Consider the following 17,581-nt stretch of genomic DNA (forward strand, 5'->3'; position numbering starts at 1 on the left):
CTACATGTAAAAAATGAAATTATAACATTCCTTGAAACATCACACAAAAATAAACTCAAAATTGATTAAAAGCCTAAATGTAAGACTGGGGATACTATAAAATTCCTAGGGGAAAACATAGGCAGTACACTCTTTGACATAAATCACAGCAATATCTTTTTGGATCCATCTCCTAGAGTAATGTAAATAAAAACAAAAATAAACAAATGGGGCCTAATAAAGCTTTTGCACTGCAAAGTAAATCATAAACAAAATGAAAAGGTAACCTACAGAATGTGAGAAAATATTTTCAAATGATGCAACCAACAAGGGATGAATCTCCAAAATATATAAACAGCACATACAGCTCATTATAAAAAAAAAAGTCATGATATTAAATTAGAAGTCAGTTAAAAATATCAGGAAATGCCCAAATATTTGGAAATTTAAAAATACTTTCCTGAAACCCCATGGATCAAACAAGAGAGCAAAAGGTAAAATTAAAAACTATTTGACCTGATAAAACAAATTGTAAGACACATCAAAATTTGTGACCTGCAAGTAAAACTATGGTTAAAGGAAATTTATTGGTTTGACTTAAATGCTTATTCTGAAAACAAAGAGCCTAAAATAAACTATCTGAAGGTCCTCCTTAAGAAGAAAAAACTCAAACAGAATATTAACTATAAAAATTTAGGGAAAAAAAGGAAATAATACTGGTATGTTAAATCAATTAACATACAAGTGAAAAACAATAGACAAAAAATAAAAAACAAAAGTTGGTTCTCAAAAAAAACTGAAAAACCTCAACTAGATTAAACAAGGAGAGGAATAAACAAGTGAATTCAACCATTTATATGGAAAGAACAAATTACTTGAAAGAGAGAAATTACATCACTGACACAGAACAGCCCTATATCTAGTATGGAAATTAAATTTGTAAAAAAAATTTTCTCACAGAGAAAACTACAAGCCCAAAAAGTTTTACTAGTTGAAATCTGGCAAACAGTTAAGGAAGAAATAACTCCAATGTTACAGAAAATATTTTAGAAAATAAAGGAGAAGGGGACACTTCCAAACTCATTCTAAATGGCCAGCATTACCTTAATACCAAACCAGACAGAGATATTACAAAAACAGGACACCTCAGAGTAGTAACTCTCATGAACATAGATGCAAAAAAAACAAAAAAAAACTTAATATAAAATTAACAAATGAAATCCAGCAACAATGAAAAAGCTAATTTATAATGACCAAGTGGAGTTTATCCAAAGAATGCATAGTTGGTTTAACATCTGAAAATTAATCAATTTACTTAACAAAACTAGGGTAATAGGAGCACAGACTTTAGGCAAGAGGGTTCAGTAGCTCTGGCTTAGTTGCTCTGAGGCATATGGAACCTTCCCAGACCAGGTATCAAACCCATGTCTCCTGCATTAGCAGGCAGATGCTTAAATGGGCTTCCCTGGTAAAGAATCTGCATTTTGTATAATGCAGGAGACCCAAGTTCGATCCCTGGTTCGGGAAGATCCCCTGGAGGAGGAAATGGCAATCCACTCCAGTATTCTTGCCTGGAGAATTCCATGGACAGAGGAGCCTAGCGGGCTACAGTCCATGGGGTTGCAAAGAGTCAGACACCACTAAGCAGCTAACACACACACAGGGCATCAAAGAGAAAAATAATACAGTCATCTTAAGTGACTTAGCAACAGCAACAAATAGATAAGAAAATCCATCTAGCAAAATTCTACACACAATCATGATAAAAACCACCAATATATTGGAAATAGAAGAAGCTTCCTCAACCTGACAAAGGAAACCCATCAAAAAAAATTGCAAGTAACATTATAGTAGAGAAAGAGAGCACTTTCTCCCTAAAATAGGAAACAAGGTGAGGATATTCTCTCACTAGTCCTGTTTAATACTTTCCCTACCCTACTCACTGCAAGGATGTAAGAAAACAAGGTAAAATAATACAAAAAATATGCAGAATGGAAAGGAAGAAGTAAAATTATCTCTACCTGTGGCTATGAACCTAGACAACTCTACAGAATCTGAAAAAAAAAAAAAAAATTAGTAGGACTAAAAAGCGATTTTAACAATCAAAAAATAGAAGGGCTGCATATAAAAATCATGTGTATATCTAAATACTTGCAGGAAACAACTAGAAAATATTATTTAAATTTTTTATTTATAATAGCATTAAGATATTAATCAATGATATATTTAACAAAATATATGAACTATTTTTGTACAATGGCAACAGCAAAAAACACTGCTGAGAGAAATTAATGAAAATGTAAAGAAAAATTTTAAAGTGGAAAATATACTAAGATTATGGATTAAAGATTCACTATTTTAATATGTAAATCTTCCCCAAACTGATCTATACATTTGACAGAATCCCAGAAAAAATTCCATCAGGCCTATTTTGTGGAAATGTACAAATGTATTCTAAAAATTATAAAAATACAAAGAAACCAAACACAGTTTTGAAAGAGAATAATGGTGAAAGACATACACCATCTCATTTCAAGATTAACTGGTAAAGCTATCAAGAGTCAATACAGTGATACTGACATAATGTACAATAAACAAACTAGTTAGCCTAGAAAAAGAACCATAACTAAATTGATTTTTAACCCCAGTGTCTAAGTAATTTGACAGAAAGGAACAGTCCTTTCAACAAATACTGCTGGAACAGCCTAATATCAAAAGGTAGAAAAGTGAATCTTATCTATTATGATATACAAATTTTAACCTAAAATGTATGTATTTTAAACTTAAAAGTAAAACTTAAAGTTATAAAATTTCTAACAGAAAATAAAGAGGAAAATCTTCATGACCTTTTCAGTCAGGTTTTCTCAAGTAGGACACAAAATATTATTAAAGAAAAACTTGATAAACTAGACTTCATTAATATTAGAACTTTTGGCATTAAAAGTTTTCCATAATATAAACAGAATTAGTACAGCACTATTCTAAAAAAAAAAAAAAAATGAATAACCCTATTTTTTAAATGGGCAAAAAATGATGACATTTTGTAAAGTAGCTATGAAGTGAAAGTGTTAGTAGCTCAGTTATGTCCAACTCTTTGTGACCTCATGGACTGTAGCCCTCCAGGCTCTTCTGTGCATGGAATTCTCCAGGCAAGAATACTGGAGTGAAAGAATATTTGGTGAAAATGTCCAGACCGTGGTGCAAGCAGGGGAAATCAGGTGGAACACAAAAGTCTCCTTGAGTTGAAGAAAAAAGTTGTTAAGTCTGCGGAGGTCGAGAAAGCCAGATATTGTAGGGAAGAGTACCAGAGAGAAGAGAATTGTGAAGACAGAAAAATCTAGAGGTCTGAAGGAGGCTCCCCCAAGTGCTCAAGATTTATAAGAAATCACTAAACACTGGAGAGAAAACATTGAGAAACATTAGAAAGAACAATCCCTGGGATACACACAGAGCTAGAATTAATGTTTGCTCTCATCTGACACAGTGTAAAGCTTCATATTTCATGGGCATCTGGTAGAATATTCAGAAGTGTTTTCCCTCAGTAGTGGGGCAAATTAGCTACTGACTAAATTGTATTAGTCAGAGTTGGACACGACCAAGCAACTGAACAGCAACAAATTGTATTACGATCATGTTTAACAAAGCTTAAGGGCAAGAACTGAAAGAATCAAGCTGTTTCCAAGTACCATAACATGAATGCACAAATATTTGGAAATATTTATAGGATTACAAAACATCCAGGATCCAACAAGTTAAAATGCATAACTGTGGCCTCAAAATAGAAATGAAAAGTCATGCAAAGAAATGATCATAATGAGAAAAGTCAATAAACTGAATCCAAAACAAATACAACACAGATGATAGCTTATACAAGATATTAAAGTTATTATAGCTATATTCAGTATGGTCAAGAAGCTAGAGAAAGAAAATGACATGTTAAGTAGAGATATGAAAGATATATTCTTTAAAAGGAACAAACTGCATTTCTAAAGGTGAAAACAATGTCTGAAATGAGAATACAATTGTTAGGATTAACAGAGTAGACATTGGCAAATAAGAAATTAATGAGGTTGAAGACATAGCCAAGAAAAAAAAGCTATCCAAAAGTACTAGCACTAGAACTAAATATTACTCACACTAAACATGAAGTATATCATACCACTTAAAGATAGATTGGGGAAAAAAAAAAGATTGGGATAAACACAAATGCAACTACTAAAATAATACAAAAAGAGTTATAAATAACAATAAAACAAAGCCAATAAAATTGGACCATTAAATAATTTTTATTAATGCAAAAGCAGAGGAGAAGAACAAAGGGAAAAAATAACAGAGAAAAAAATCCACATAGCAGAATCAACCCTAATGTAAATAACCTAGAACCTAAATGTTGCAAAAGCAAAGATAGCAGATTGGATAGAAAAAATCTAACTACATACTTCCCATAAGAAATACCTTTTATATATCAAGATATACTAGATTAAAATTAAAAAGATGAGAAAACATATACCAGGATAACATCAATCAAAGGCATGCTGAAGTGGTTGTATTAATATCAAAGCAAATTTCAGAGCAAACAATATCACTAGAGATATAAAGGATCATTCTACAATGATGAGAAAGTCAATACACTCAAAGGACAAACCAATCCTATACATTTATTAACCTAATAACAGTTTCAAACACAAAAACTAATAGAACTGCTAGGAAAATAGGTAAATCTACAATTACAGGAGATTTCAACTCTCCTCTCTCAATAATTGATAGGACAAAATTAAGGATATAGAAGACAAGCAACACTATTAACAAAATTGGTATACTTGGCATTAATAGAGTGCTCCACCCAACAACAGCAGAGTATGCATTCTTTTCAAGCGCACGTGGATCGTTTACCAAGACAGAACTGTATTCTGGGTCATAAAACAAGTCTAGTAAATTTAGAAGATTTCAAGTCATACAAGATATACTGTCTAACCACAAACAGATTAAATTAGAAATGTATAAAAGTATCTGAAGAACTCTCAAATAACAAACTTCATGAGTCAAAGAGGAAACCAAAAGAGAAATTAGGAAGTATTTTGAACTGAGTGAGAATGAAAAATACAGTATCAAAATCTGTGGGATGTTTCTAAGGCAATACTTGGAGGGAAATATACAGTACTAAATGTCAATTAAAACAGAAGATCTCAAATCAATGATCTCAAGTTCCCCAGAAGAGGAAGAGCAGGTTAAAACCAAAGTAATTTAACATTTAAAAGAAATAAAATAATAAAAATCAGAGGAGGTATCAGTTGAAAATAGAAAAACAATAGAAAAAATCATTACTTTTCAAATGTTTCTTTAGGAAAGCCAATAAAATCAATAAACTTCTAACAAGACTAATGGGAAACAAAAAAAGATACCACAAATTGCTAATAGCAGGAATGACAGAGGCAATTTTGCTGTAGATTCTGTACATATTAAAAGGATAATAGGGGGAAAACAAAGCAAAAAAGGGTAACAGGGAATATGATAATAACTTTATTCTAGTGGATCTAATATCTTAGTTTAAATGGATAAATTCCTTGAAAGGCACAACCTACTAAAACTCCCTCAAGGAAAAACAGATAATCCTAGTAGTACAATATCATCTAAGAATTAAATTTTTAGTTAAAATCCTTGACACTAAAATATCCCCCATTCAGATAGCTTCACTGAGGAATTTTAACAAATATTTAAAGAGGAAATAACACCAATTCTATACAAACTCTTCCAGAAAACTGAAGAGGAATACAAATTTCTCAGCATACTGTATAAGGCCAGCATTTCTTTAATACCAAAACCAAAATGAATGTACTTCAAGCAAAGAGTAATACAGACAAATATTCTTCAAAAGGATTTCATAAAGATTGTGTTGCCCAGGACATGTAGCAGATATACTTTTTGGTTAATACCTATCACAGACATGGCACCAGAATCAGTGAGTACTTTGTCAGACATGTGTATAGTTGACTAACCTATATTGAGAAAGTATCCATAATTATTCATTGAAAAAATTCTTTAAGAAATTAATTAATCCAAGTAGATTTCCAAGGCTTTCATTTTTCACATAAGCATTAAAACATAAGCCTCATCCTTGCTCAAACTTGCTTTAAACAGTAAATCTGAACAACATAGAAAACTATAAAAGAGATGTTATTCTGATGAAAAACTTTTATAGTTAACATCTAATCATTCCTCATAAAGGTACAACTTCATCAAATTAGAACTTTTCTGTTCTTTTTAGTTTCATAGTTCCAACAAATGATAGTTTTAGACTGTAGACATTAAACAGTTAAAGGCTTTTTTCTAGTTCCTTTCTTCTCTCATATATTTACAAACTTATTTTAAAATTAATTCAGCTACAAAGATCAAGGAGGGGGTGACAGATTTTCATGTCTGATGCTTGCACTTGCTCACACTTTTGCTGTGTGTGTGTGTGTGTGTGTGTGTGTGTGTGTGTGTGAGAGAGAGACAGAGAGCGAGAGAGACCATTGGCTCCTGTATGTCAACAGAGAAATAATGCTTAGAGGAAAACTTGATGTGGAAACTGGGTCAGAGGCACAAATGCCATGTCTATAACAAAGCACAGACTGTGAACTACAGCAGAACTTCCCTCATCTGCAAGATTTTGTCTTTTTCAGCCTCAGTATAGTCTACACAGTAAGTCCCCTACATGTGAACCTTCAAGCTGTAAAACTTCAAAGATGCAAACATGCATTTGTGTGTTCAGTCACATAAGTAATTCATGTCTCTGGCGTACATTGTCACATACATGCATCCTCTAAAGTGGTTGTGCTTTTGTGTTACTGTGTTGTTGCTGTGCAACATGAGGAGCTTACGAATGAAGACCTGATGGAATTGGAGGCCCAGAGAAAGGATGAAGAGAGACAAGAGGAAGAAGAAACTGAAGAACCAAAGAGCTTCATGATGCAGGAAATGGCAAGGGGACTTTATTTATTTGAGGAGGCACTGTTAGTTTCTGAGACATGCACGCATGCATGCTGTTGCTTCAATAGTGTCCAACTCTTTGTGACCCCATGGACTGTAGCCCACCAGGCTCCTCTGTCCATGGGATTCTCCAGGCAAGAATACTGGAGTGGGTTGCCATGCCCTCCTCCAGAGGATCTTCCTGACTCAGGGATCAAACCTGCATCTCTTATGTCTACCTGCATTGGCAGGCAGGCTCTTCACCGCTGGCATCAACAGGACCCCAATGCAGAACAGTACGTGATGGTTGCAGCAGTCATTCAGAATGTAATCCAGTGCTACCAAGTCATCTATGAAGAGAAAGAAAGAGTTACTACCCAGATATCACTGAATCTCTTTTTCAAGAGGGTAGATAGAATTGAATCCAGCAGGAAACTAAAACCTATGCCATCAACGGCAGGCTTGAGTGAGACTGCAGCTTGCCCTCTATTTCCTACTGTTAATGGTTCAGTGGTAAAGAATCTGTCTGCAGTGCAAGAGACCCGGATTCAATCCCTGGGTTGGGAAGATCCCCTGGAGAAGGAAACGGCAACCCATTCCAGTATTCTACCCTGGAGATTTCCATGGACAGAGGAGCCTGGCAGGCTACAGTCCATGGGGTTGCAAAGAGTCAGACACAACTGACTGGCTAACACACAATGGTCTTCAGTTCTACTATCTCCCACCCGCTCCCTCCTCCAGTCAGTAACTCTTACTGCCTTCTCACTCGATGCCGGCCCTTATATGCCAGCCGTTGTACTGTATTACTGCACTGTTCAAGGTACTGCACTAGAAGATTAAAAATGTTTTGTTTATTTTTGTGCTTATTTTTTATGTATTATTTGTACGAAAAGTATTATAAACCTATTACAGTACACCACTATATAGCCAGTTGTGTTAATTAGGTACCTAAGCTATGTTAGACTTACAAACAAATTGGACAGATGAACCTGCTTCTGGAATGTAACTGGTTCATATGTAAGAGACTTACTGTATTCAATATTAAATGTCAAACAAGCCCCTTATGACATTGTGGAAAACTCATCCTACCTTAATAATGGCAGGGTCAGTGGCTCAGAGAACTCCAAATGAGCCAGGGGAATGCATGACAGTTGCAGCTGTGAAAGACAGAGAAAAAGAGAATGCAAAGATCATTCCTCTAAGTGCAAAGAGCCAACGATGGCTCCTAAACACAACCAGCCCTTTTGGCAACACTTTGCTATGTCAAGTGTGCAAAAAAGTTGCCTGTAGTCTATTTAAAAGAAAACTGAAAGAAAGAATAAGTGAGCCTCTGAGTGAAAGGGAAAAAAAGACATTTAATTAAGTCATGAAAGTGTTAGTTACTAGTCATGTCTGACTCCGTGACCCCATGGACTGTAGCCCACCAGGCTCCTCTATCCATGGGATTCTCCAGGCAAGAATACTGGATTGGGTAGCCATTCCCTTTTCCAGGGGATCTTCCCGACCTAGGAATCAAACTGGGGTCTCCTGCTTTGCAGGCAGATTCTTTATTGTCTGAGCCACAAGACTTAAAGCCCAATTAAGTCACAGAGCCAAGGAAGAGAGGTTTCCAGTTCCACCTCTAACAGTGATTTCTCTGAAATTTCCTAGTTACAATTGAGACCATCTTATTGTGTTGTGTGTGTGTTAGTTGCTCAGTTGTGTCTGACTCTTTGCGACCCATGGACTGTAGCCCACCAGACTCCTCAGCCCATGGAGTCCTCTGGGTAAGAATACTAGAGTGGGTTGCCATTTCCTTCTCCAGACCATGTTATTAAAAGAGTGTTAAATAACTGCAATATTTTTGTAATCTCTGAGAAGAAATTAAGTCAACATAATTGATACAAGTATTCGTATCCACATACACCTGTTCTTTGCTTTTTTAAGACATGGTGAGTTTAGGTAGAATTTCCCTGAAATTAACCATGCCACTTTCAGGGACATTTGGTCTCCTAGAGAGGAATCTATATTTTACCTCCATGAGGTATGTCTGTAGGGGTGGAAGAGAGGGCAAGAGGGTGACTTGAGATAATCATTACTAAAATGTTTTATTTGCACATGATAATTTCTCCTTTCACAAATATCAGCAAATATGCTTCTCTCCCCTCTCCCTCTCCCTCTCTCTCAGGATATCAGGCAGATAAGAGTTATCAGTAAAGGTCATCCTCAATTTCTGTACAGAAATGATCTGTCTCCAGTATGTAATAAACATTTATCCATGCCTTTATTAGCTATATTGAAGCTGACAGTTCTGTTAAACCATTTTCTTTCATTTTGCTAGGTCATGACGGTTAATGCTGCTAAAAAATCTCATCACTGCTTTTGATCACTGTATTGTCTTCCCTGTATTATCAGAATTTTGTGAAGGTAAGCACTGGCTAGAATGACCTATTAAAGTTACAGCCCATTGAGTCTCTGGGTTTTTTTTTCTTCTTCTTCTTTTCATCACAATAAAAAAGCAAAGGAGTACAAAGAATAAATTTTCCTCAGGAGGTTATATTTAGTTGGGTAGTTAGCATATTCAGTCACTTCTCAATTATCCATAGCAAAAGGGAACTAAAGTATCAAATATAAATGAAAATCACATATAATCCAAAATTTTCCTTTTAGCTGAATCTTTTACCAGGGTATTCCTAGGATCTAAAAGGACAACTTCACATTTTACTCAAATCCTTTTCTCATCTCCAGGTGTCAGTTCTCAGGAAGTAAACAGACGAAGAAAAAGCAAAAGCCAGAAGAACACACCCATTGGAAAAAAACATCTCCAGACAGTTGAGATGTGCAATGGAAAAACAGGATGGAGGGGGCAGTTTGCATCTGTGCCTTTCCGTCTTCTGTCCCACATAACCTCTTCTCTTATTCAAAGCAATTTTTAAGAAATCTTTGTTTTTGAGAACTGAAAAACAACGAAAATAGCCATAAATACCTGCCTTTGTTAATGGATTAAAGACCTTATGCTGCTGCTGCTGCTGCTGCTGCTAAGTCGCTTCAGTCGTGTCCAACTCTGTGCGACCCCATAGACGGCAGCCCACCAGGCTCCTCCGTCCATGAGATTCTCCAGGCAAGAGTACTGGAGTGGGTTGCCATTGCCTTCTCCATAAGATCTTATAGAACTCCACAAAGGTTTGTTGTCAGTTTCAAGGAATATAGTTCAGACAAAACTGTAGTTCAAACAAGTTAAAAATTCAAACATGTTTCCTTTCAGTTAAACAAATATTTACTGAGTTCTTATTAAATGCCAGGCAGTATGGAAAACTCTAGGCATACAAAAATATGGATGACTCGTTTGAGCTCTTATGTAGCTAGAAAGGAAGAAGTCACAAAGATAGATAAATGAAATTGAAAGAGTGATATCAGAGCACAGAGAAGAAACATCTTCCCCAGCTCAGGAGATCATAGAGGATGATGAATTCCATACTAGATCCTGAAGGGTCAACACAGTTATCCAGGTGGAGAAGAAAGAGGCAGGGGAAGGGCACTGTGGGCAAAGGGAATATTGTGAGCAAAGGCACAAATGTCTGACAGTTCTGTGTATTCATGGAATAGCTGGGATCGCCAAGGTGTCACAGCACAGCAATCATAATCCTAGGGGATAAGAAAGCGAAGGAAAAGGCAACTGATAAAACGGGGAAGTGAAGGAAAAGTCCAAATCTTTGGTGGCTATGTAAGAAACTTTAATAGTCCTTCCAAGATAAAGTAATAAACAACGTGACCCTAAGTCCCACTATCTGTTTGTTCTCTCTTTTAGTCAACAACTAACAACTTTTAGTGTTCACTACATGCCAGGCACTGTCCTAGGTGCTCGTGATACAGTGGGGAACAAAACCAAGAACTGGACCCATGCTGTGTTCATTCTGATGGGGAAAGAAAGACAAAAGATGACAACAAAACAACAAATTATGTCAGGCAGTGGTAACATGTCAAAGCCTATTTAAACTCTCATCTCTAAAAAGAAAGGTTGAACAAAGAGGACAGTGTTGTGAGGTGAGGAGCATGGTGAGCTCTTTCATATAGAATGGTCAAGGCAAGGACTCCCTGAGAAGGGGATAGTTGATCAAATACATAAAGGAAATGTATTTGAGGGAACTACTTTTAAAGCCGAGCTGATCACACAAGCAAAGATCCTGCAAGGAGAGCACATATGGCAAGCTGAAAGGAAAGTGAAGGGGACAGTTTGGAGCAGAGAAGGTCGGGGGATGGGTGCAATGCAGACAGATGCAGACTATGACTACATGTGGAGCTATTCAAACTTTTATAAAAAAAAAAATTATTTGGCTGCACTGGGTTTTAGTTGCAGCATGTGGGATCTAGTTCCCTGACCAGGGATCAAACCCCAGGCTCACACCAATGGGAGCAGGAAATCTTAGCCACCTGACCCAGGGAAGTCCCTGTTCAAACCTTTTAAATCATGATCTAAAATATACACTTTACATTGTCACAAATCTATGTGTCTTAAAGACAGATTGAAAGCGAGATGTTTTTTAAGTTTCAGGAAACAATATTATATGCAATACACTTTGTTCTTGTCAATTCAGCTTCATCTTTTAAGAAATTCTGGTTACAATCCATTAAATTTATTTTACAACCTATTAATAGATCATAACCCACAGCAGGGAAAACACTGAAGCAGGGTCACATAAGACTTTAAAACTGTGTTCTTTATAAGGTAACTAACACCTAGCCCAGAAGACCCTGGTGGCTCAAACAGTAGAGAATCTGCCTGCAATGCAGGAGACCCAAGTTTGATGCCTGGGTCGGGAAGATCCCCTGGAGAAGGGAATGGCAACCCACTCCAGTATTCTTGCCTGGAGAATTCAATGGACAGAGGAGGCTGGGGGATTACAGTTCATGTGTTGGCAAAGAGAAGTGACTTAGCAGAGTACAGCACAGTGTGTATTGTTTCTAAAAGAACTGAACTGGAGTTCAGAAAATCTAATCTTTATTCTGTAGAATAATGATAATTGCTAAAATTAACACAGTTCCTGATGTTGAAGCTGAAACTCCAATACTTTGGCCACCTCATGCAAAGAGTTGACTCATTGGAAAAGACCCTGATGCTGGGAAGGATTAGGGGCAGGAGAAGAAGGGAACGACAGAGGATGTGATGGCTGGATGGCATCACCGACTTGATGGACATGAGTTTGGGTAAACTCTGGGATTTGGTGATGGACAGGGAAGCCTGGCGTGTTGCGATTCATGGGGTCGCAAAGAGTCGGACATGACTGAGCGTCTGAACTGAACTGAACTGAACTGAACGCAGTTCCAGGCTCTGTTCTAAGCATTTGGCATACACAATATTAATTTGTTAAATCCTAACAACAGCCCTATGGGAGAAGTACAATTACTACCCCTAAAACCGGAAACTGAGGCACTGAGAGAAAACAACTCACCATAAGCCCTGCACTGCAAAACCCTGCATATATTAACTTACTTAATATTTACAACAGCCTTATTTTAAAAATAAGGTAACAGAGGCATGGGGAGGTATAAGTTACTTTCTGTCACAACCAATAATTGGCGGGGCTGGGAATGAGCCCAGAGCAGTCAGCATCAAAGTCCATGGTCCTGGAGACTATGCCATTCTGCCTCCTTTGGCTGCAATACCCAAGCCACTGTGAAGTACGAAGATGCCAAGTGAGGCTTTAAGGAAAACGTGATCTCAGGAGAAAACAGCGGCCCTGCTGTACACGTTCAGCATCAATCATTAGATGACAATTTTAATATCCTTACCACCAAGGACTTAGCAAAGATAACTTATGGAAATTTTCTCTTATACTTTCCCCAATCGAACTCTCTACTGGTATTTTTAAATTATCTTGAGCCTGAATTATTTCAGTTATTAATATCTCTTTGAATCTGCTTTTCTACTTCCCTGAGACCCAAGTTTGGAACACTGTGCCTTTAAAAATTAAAAATGCAAATATCACATGGGATAATCTATGTGTCTATTTCACATCTCATTTTTAAAACTGATAATGATATCTTTTGGTGCTCATAGAGAAAGACACACATCTAAACACATGTATATCTCAGCATTTATACCTCTTATTAAACAGGAAGAATTTCCTTTAAGCTCTCCTTCAGCTGTTGTTTGCTTGTCCAGCACTTTACACAAATATGCATATACACATACAAGGAAAGAGTAGGGTGTTACCTTTGATGGTCTGCTCCTTAACCTAAACTATTCTTTGTCATCATGATAACAGATCATTGGTCAGGAGCCATTTCCTAAAGAGTCTTTGTTCTCCATGGGGACTCAGAATAATATATACCAATAATAATAATTCATGTTCAAATGCTCTATCAAATCGACTTGGAAATGAAAGTTGGTCATGATAACTCTTTTAACCATCTTGAGTACAAATGCAAACAACAGAAGTGCACAGATACCACAATGCCCTCTGACCTTCATGTATGAAGTCACAGGACTCCAAAACAAGAGATGAGGCCCTTGTGGTCATGGGAATCTTAAAGAGACATTTCAAACCACAACCTGGCATTTATTCATGAGCTCACATTGGTTAAAATTTACTCTAGAGTATGGCCAAAAGAAAACCACCCCTTTATCAGTAGGTAATGTCTTCAAACCAATCCTAAGGGAAATCAATCCTAAATATTTATTAGAAGGACTGATGCTGAAGCTGAAGCTCCAATACTTTGGCCACCTGATGTGAAGAACTGACTCATTTGAAAAGACCCTGATGCTGGGAAAGATTGAAGGCAGGAGGAGAAGGGGACGACAGAGGATGAAATAGTTGGATGGCATCACTGACTCAATGGACGTGAGTTTGGGTAAACTCCAGGGGTTGGTGATGGACAGGGAGGCCTGGCGCGCTGCAGTCTATGGGGTCTCTGAGAGTCGGACATAACTTAGTGACTGAACAACAACAACAACAACAACAAAGCCTTTAAAAGTTTCTAAAATAAATTCAGTAGTTGAAAATAAAAAGTAACTAAAGTATCCACTTTGCCTCTGTGATGTGGTATTTTAAGCCAGGCATTTTTCTGTGAGAGCTTCCCACTGTTTGGATCTTAATGAATAAAAACAAAGGACCAAATGCTTAACAGCTCTACTAATATTTCTTGTTCTTTTCAAAAGTAGGTCTTGGAGACAACCCATGATAATCAAAAACCACATGGTGGTCAGGTCGTCCTAATTTAACACTACACTCTGCTACATCCATAACCTTGGATAAGCCCCATTTCACAGTCTAAATCAGTTCCACAAAGAAGAAAGCATATTAATCTTTTTTTTCCTTTTCTCTCTCAGAAACACCCTGGAGCTCACCATAACAACTATCCTCCAAATGTTTGTTATAGTACAGTGTTACAGTATAAAAATATAACAAACCCTTTCATGTAATACATGGAGAAGGCAATGGCACCCCACTCCAGTACTCTTGCCTGGCAAATTCCATGGACGGAGGAGCCTGGTAGGCTGCAGTCCGTGGGGTCGCTAAGAGTCAGACACGACTGAGAGACTTCACTTTCACTTTTCATTTTCATGCATTGGAGAAGGAAATGGCAACCCACTCCAGTGCTCTTGCCTGGAGAATCCCAGGGACGGGGGAGCCTGGTGGGCTTCTGGTTGTGGGGTCGCAGGGAGTCGGACACGACTGAAGCGACTTAGCAGCAGCAGCAGCAGCATGTGATACAGACTAAGACAAATCCTCATAGTATATTCTGTACCACACTATGGCAAGATACAGCTGTGCTCATGAGTCTATTTTCAAATGATCATGTCTTAAAGACTTCAGGAAGGTTATCCCCGGCACTGATACCAGAACAAAAACAAGAGTAGAAATCACATGAGCGATAATCAGTCTCTTCTACTTAGAATCTTTAACATGACAGCTTCAAATCCTACGTGATATTGAGCAGAAATGTGGGAAAAAGTTAAATCCACTGCAAAAAAGAAAGTATCCAGTCACAAAGTACAAGACAAACAGAATGTGGTATCAGCATGTGGCAACTCCAATATATCTCGTCACTATCATTTAGTGGATATGTCTTCCCTATTTTTCAGCAAGAGACACCTAGTCAATAAGAAGAAAAACTATTGATCTACCAACAAGTTTAGTGCAATCTTGAAATAAATTCTGTTCAAACCCAGAAGCCTCCCTCCATGTAATAGTTAAATTACTGACTCCCATGCAAAACACAAATCCTACCCTTAGGCTATGATCAGCATGATCTTTTATTTGAAGTCTTACAGGCTGTTCAAGGGACAACCCTGATGGTTTGGCCAAAGAGAAACAACACATCGAGTAGCTCAATGCGGGCCAAGCAAAATGGAGCCTCCCAGTGTGAGGATATTAAATTATGATGGCTGCCACAGGGGGCACAATTGTTAGCGGTCCCCTCCCACTTACGGCCTTGCTCCTCTCTTCCCTGCAGCGAGTGTTCATTGTCATACCTAATATTCAAATGCTTTGATAATGATAAAGAGTGTCAAGATAATAGCAGGAAACTTTCAGTAGAAACTCAATTTTCCAAAGCCAGCTGTGTTCTCTGGATGGTTCTTCCTTAAGAAGGTGCCTTCAAAGAGCAAATCTTTTCCCATGTAAAAATCAGAACAAAGCTTCTATTATATGGAAATATACATGCACGGGGTCTAAGTTTAGGAGTACAAACGTACATCAGCAAGTCAATACTACAAATGATCAAGAGACAGAATGTTACAGGAGATAGAGAGCCCAAGAAAACAGGCAGGATAAGAAATAGGGCAGCAGAATGGGACGAATCTTTCTTAATCTAACGTTCTGTTTGGGGCAGGAGCGTGTTTTCCCCTATCCGGAGAGTTTTAAGTGAGTGCATGAGGGTGACAATCTCTTAAATCAAGGAAGGATCGCCCATGTGGACATTATTGATGGCACCTTGTTAGAAGAAGCACTTTGGGTTTCTTTAGTTCCTTTCATTTGCCCGACATTCCAATCAATAGACCCAGTGAGGTGGGGTGTAATGTGGTTTTTTTGGAAGAACACTGGTATTGTTAACATGTTCAATATCTGTATTTCTTAAGGTTGATTCAGAAAACCTTGCCCTTTTGTCCCAGTCAAATAATGGTTTTAAGGAAGCGCTACCCTTTGGCTTTCTTTTCTCAGTCAATGCTATTTGTCTACAGCCATTTTAAATAAAAAGTTTCAATGGATTGAAAAAAAAAAAGCAGCAGCTGGAGACTAAAGCCCTGCAGGTGGCTGCTGATAAATACAGTATTGTAACTTGCTGGCATGAGCCCTCTCAAAGTGTTTTGAATACAGGTCAAAAGGCTTGACAAATTCAGGAATCAATTTTAAATTATAATCTACATGCAAGTAAATTGTTACCCATGCCACCCAAAAGGATTTCTCTTTTCTTTGCTGGTTCCATAGGAACAGACAGAATTTCATTCACCTTTTACACATAGACTTATATCAGTGTATTCATTTATGTCCCAGAAATGCATGGTTATTCGGGTCACTTTATATCTTAAAACAATAGTGGCCAATTCTTTAAGGAGGGATAACCTATATTTTAACTATATATATATATATGAGAAGAATATCCTTTAAGTACACTTTTTCTCTTTGGGGTATTTTTTAAACCATGAAAAGAAAAGCACTATAGAAAGATACAGAATTGTTTATTTCCATTTTGACATCATTTGGGACCAACAGGTACTCTACCTGGATTCATCTCATTTGGCCACCTTTCCCTATGGTTCTTTATCCTCTAGCACTTATGCTTCTCATTTTCACAGAATTAATTAGCATATTTCTTCAGAAGTATTGTCTTTTTATATTTGCCCTCTCTCCATATTTAAGGTTTAGATTTCCCAACATCAAGGATCAGGTCTTTTATTGACTCTTGGCATATCCCAAAGCAAGCCTTTCTCTGTTCAACGTGAATGTTTAATAAAAATAATATACAACAAGGAAGAAATAAGATCTAAGAAGGCTATAGAACAACTTTCTAACAGTGGTCTTATTTTTCAGATATGTAATCAGAGAAGGAGAGCTATGTTATATAATTTGGAAGTGTTTGATTTTCCAATGATGATTATGTGGGTGATCAGTCACTTCAGTCATGTCCAACAACAGTCGGACTCCTTGTGACCCTGCCAGGCTCCTCTGTCCATGGAATTCTCCAGGCAAGAATACTGGAGTGGGTTGCCATTTTCTTCTCTAAGGGATCTTCTCAACCCATGGATCGAACCTGGGTCTCCTGCATTGCAGGCAGATTCTTTACCATCTGAGCCACCAGGGAAGTGATGATTATGTATTCTTTTATAGTAAAATCATAATAAAATAAAATAATTCTTAAAAGAAGGAAGATCTGGAGAGGCACATTAGTCCTCACCTTGACTGACCCAATTCAAATATACTATCACTTTATTAATCAATAGCACAATTGAGGGGCAGAGGTGGAGATGAAAAATTGTTATAGATCTTGCTGCGTGTGGGAAGTGAGGAGTGTATATCTTCTATTCTGGACCTTGGCTGAACCTATGCAAATAGAGAAAAGAAATGGCATTTTCTAAAAAGGAAGTGGTATACCATCTCACTATGCTCCATCTACTAATAATAGCATTCACTCACTCAACAGAATTTTTTTAAACATCTACTCTATGCCAGGC

General features: G+C 37.3%; 1 long non-coding RNA gene across 1 annotated transcript in view; it reads right to left on the reverse strand.

Annotated features, from left to right (window-relative positions):
- Nucleotides 1–4,249: 4,249 nt before the first annotated feature.
- LOC145543233 (uncharacterized) overlaps nt 4,250–17,581 on the reverse strand; it is a 124,225-nt gene continuing 110,893 nt past the window's right edge. The window contains exons 3-4 of the long non-coding RNA XR_014080562.1: nt 8,017–8,084; nt 4,250–7,277 (exon numbers count right to left, since the gene is read on the reverse strand). This is a non-coding gene — a long non-coding RNA (uncharacterized LOC145543233). The remainder of the gene's footprint in view (nt 7,278–8,016; nt 8,085–17,581) is intronic.

The sequence above is a fragment of the Giraffa tippelskirchi genome, chromosome 1 (genome assembly GCF_054371585.1).
Source record: "Giraffa tippelskirchi isolate mGirTip1 chromosome 1, T2T-mGirTip1v1.2.pri, whole genome shotgun sequence".
Classification (NCBI taxonomy): domain Eukaryota; kingdom Metazoa; phylum Chordata; class Mammalia; order Artiodactyla; family Giraffidae; genus Giraffa; species Giraffa tippelskirchi.